Raw genomic sequence first — 3674 nt, 5'->3', positions numbered from 1 at the left:
CACACAGAAACACAAACACTTGCAAACACACACACTCACAGAGAAACACACATCTCTTACACACACACACACACACACACACACACACACATACACTCTCTCTCTTTCTCTCAGATACTCTCACTCCCACATGAACGCACACACCCACTCACTCTGGAACTTGAATCCTGAGCACATCCTCAAGCATAATTGAGTCCAAAGCGCACTAACACATTGGTAAGAGGACACTTTACAAAGGACTGTGAGCAGCCAATCAGCACCCTAAGCACATGAAAGGATCCACACCAGCTCTCGTCACCATGAGTCACCATGACGTTACCCTCAGCGGGCTAAGCACTGGAGCACCCGACCTCTCAGGCAACGGTGTCAGAACGCCATCCAAGCACTTTAGAAAACACCAGAGAGTTTCTTACACCACATGCACAAGCAACTCCACTAGCAGAGGTTAGATGAAAGGGATGCATGTGTTCACAAAGACTTTTACCTGGACACTCAGAGCAACTTCATTCCTAAGAGCCTCCAGCTTGAACAAACTGTAATATAGAAAGCAGGCATCCAAAGTTACAGTCTCCATTACAACCTGCACATATGCCCCAGTCTGTTTTCTACCTCTGTGATAATAAACACATAGCCAAAAACAACCTGAGGGGGAAAGGGTTTATTTCATATTTCAGCTCACAGTCCATCAGGTAGAGAAGTCAGAACAGGAACTCCAGGGAGGAACTGAAGCAAAGACTGTGGAAGAACGTTGCTGACTGTCTTGGCTTGCTGGCTATGGTTTGCGCAACCTGCTTCCTTATACAACCCAGGACAACCTGGCAAGGGATGGCACCGCCCACAGTGAGCCTCCCATATCAATCATCTGTCAAGAAAATGGCTCCACAGACTTGACTACAGGCCAATCTGATGGAGGCAATCCCTTAATTAAGGTTCTCTCTTCCCAAGTGACTGGCTTGGGTCAAGTTGACAATATTCAATATATCTTTAAAAATTATGCAGAAACAAAAGCATATATACTGCAGGATTCTAATTAAATCAGAGTTCATAACAGCCAAAACTGATATTCACAGGGAGAAAGGGCCAGCGTGGTTGCTAAAGGCAACTGACCACAGAAGACCATGAGACAAAATACACATGTTGGCAGAGTGGGGAGTTATATAAATGAACACTTTTATGCCAGGCAGTGGTGGCCATTGCCTTTAATCCCAGCACTTAGGAGACAGATGCGGGCGGATTTCTGAGTCCGAGGCCAGCCAGGGCTACACAGAGAAACCCTGTCTCAAAAAACCGAACAAGGGCTGGTGAGATGGCTCAGCGGGTAAGAGCACCAAACTGCTCTTCCAAAGGTGCAGAGTTCAAATCCCAGCAACCACATGGTGGCTCACAACCATCCTTAACAAGATCTGACTCCCTCTTCTGGAGTGTCTGANCAACCACATGGTGGCTCACAACCATCCTTAACAAGATCTGACTCCCTCTTCTGGAGTGTCTGAAGACAGCTACAGTGTACTTACATATAATAAATAAATTTAAAAAAAAAAAAAACGAACAAAACAAAACAAAAAACAAAACAAAACAAAAAACCACACATTTGCCAAAAAGTAGTTGATACTTTAAAAATAAGAATAATTATATGGCCGGGCAATGGTAGCGCTCGCCTTTAAACCCAGCACTTGGGAGGCAGAGGCAAGTGGATTTCTGAGTTTGAGGCCAGCCTGGTCTACAGAGTGAGTTCCAGGACAGGTAGGGCTACACAGAAAAACCCTGTCTCGGAAAAAAAAAAAAAAAAGAATAATCATATGAAAAATAGACGTAGTATTCTCTGAAGTGTCTATGCTATGCAGTTTTACTTTTAATATGAATGAGAAAACTAACTTTTTTTGAGATGGGAGTCTCATTTAGGCATGCTCCAAATTCCTGTACTCAGTAGTAATCTGGCCTCAGTTGACTGGGCAGTTGAGACTATAGGCATGTACCACAGTGCTGGAGTATGCGCACACACACACCTCTCACGCATGCACACATTTCTCTCTCTCTCTCATGCACACACACATACACCCTTCTCACAAAAACATCATTATTATATGTGCAGTAGTTTCATTACTAATCAAGGTCACTTAACTTACTTTTGAACTCATTGCACATAGGTTGTCAGATATTAAGCTCAGAGAAGTGAATGAACTGCCCATGTTAAAACCCCAAGATCCTTCCTTTATTCAACAGCCACTATTAAAAACAAAAGCAATTTCTCCATTTTTCCCTCTGACACAGTCAAAGCTACTGACAAGAGGACTGAACTTCCTGCATCTGAATGCTTAAAGGAAAACACTCCCAGTATCAAATGTAAAGGAAATAGTTTCCCCTCTGTTAAAAGTTCAGCCCCCAGAATAACAGCCACTATTCTTTTTAACCCATAAAAATAAAGCAAAAATTATTCAACATAGCTAACAGGCGTGTTGCTGTAATCAGTGAATGGCACTCTAGAGCCCATTTGATTACCTTCCAAGGTAATCAATCACCTGACTATCCTAGAGACTTGACTGCCCTGGAGACCACCTGACTGCCCTGGAGACCACCTGACTGCCCTGGAGACCACCTGACTGCCCTGCTGACCACCTGACTGCCCTGGAGACCTGACTGCCCTGCTGACCACCTGACTGCCCTGCTGACCACCTGACTGCCCTGGAGACCACCTGACTGCCCTGCTGACCACCTGACTGCCCTGCTGACCACCTGACTGCCCTGCTGACCACCTGACTGCCCTGGAGACCACCTGACTGCCCTGCTGACCACCTGACTGCCCTGGAGACCACCTGACTGCCCTGCTGACCACCTGATTGCCCTGGAGACCACCTGACTGCCCTGCTGACCACCTGACTGCCCTGGAGACCACATGACTTCCCTGGAGGCCACCTGACTGTCCTGCAGACCACCTGACTGCCTTGGAGATTACCTGATGACTTTTGGTAAGACTTCCAGAACCTCAATTTTCATACAACCTCACTGCTTTGAGAGCACAGAAAAACGTGGATTTAAGATGGCTTCACATTTGTAAGAATTCAGACCCTCAGGAAGAAGTGACTGTTCTAGACAGTGTGTGTTAACTATTCTAAACAACAGTTACTCTTTGTTCTCAAAATTCTGCAGAACCTTAGTATCTCCAAGGAACAGAACTTGGATGATTCTTCCTCTACATAGCTGGAGTTGAACCCATGGCCTCAGGAGAAAGTTCTAGAACAGGGCTCCAATTCCATCCAGTACACACACATTCATTACACCATCTACCACAGTTACTCAAGCTCTTGGTTCTTCCTGGTTCATGGGAAAAGTGGGGAGTTAGGTGTAGATGGCTATTTTAATTACACTTGTTTTATGTTTAGAGCCAAAATAATTGTTTATCTGAAGAAAATAGTTGCCAGCTACTTAGCTACTAGAAGGAACATAGCCAAATGGAAAAAGAATTGTTGTTGGCATCCTGAAGATGGCATTTCAGGAAAAAGATAAGAGATTAAAAAAAAAAAGTCTCTAGGAAAATAAATGTCTACCTCAAAACAAAAAAAGAAAGAAAGAAAGAAAGAGCGAGCTGGGCGTGGTGGCGCACGCCTTTAATCCCAGCACTTGGGAAGCAGAGGCAGGCGGATTTCTGAGTTTGAGGCCAGCCTGGTCTACAAAGT

At 44.8% G+C, this 3674-nt stretch overlaps 1 protein-coding gene across 2 annotated transcripts in view; it reads right to left on the bottom strand.

Annotated features, from left to right (window-relative positions):
* Dennd2c (DENN domain containing 2C) overlaps window positions 1-3674 on the bottom strand; it is a 68389-nt gene that overhangs the window by 46008 nt on the left and 18707 nt on the right. Inside the window, exon 1 of one of the 2 annotated variants that reach the window (XM_029538135.1) lies at window positions 485-505. The exons of the other annotated variant lie outside the window; for it this stretch is intronic. The gene's annotated coding sequence lies outside the window, so the exon portion shown is untranslated. Of the gene's footprint in view, window positions 1-484; window positions 506-3674 lie in introns of those variants that run through there. 2 annotated transcript variants of the gene reach the window in all.

This window comes from Mus pahari, chromosome 4, assembly GCF_900095145.1.
Source record: "Mus pahari chromosome 4, PAHARI_EIJ_v1.1, whole genome shotgun sequence".
NCBI classification, from domain to species: Eukaryota; Metazoa; Chordata; class Mammalia; order Rodentia; family Muridae; genus Mus; species Mus pahari.
This window is presented reverse-complemented; position numbering and strand designations above follow the sequence as displayed.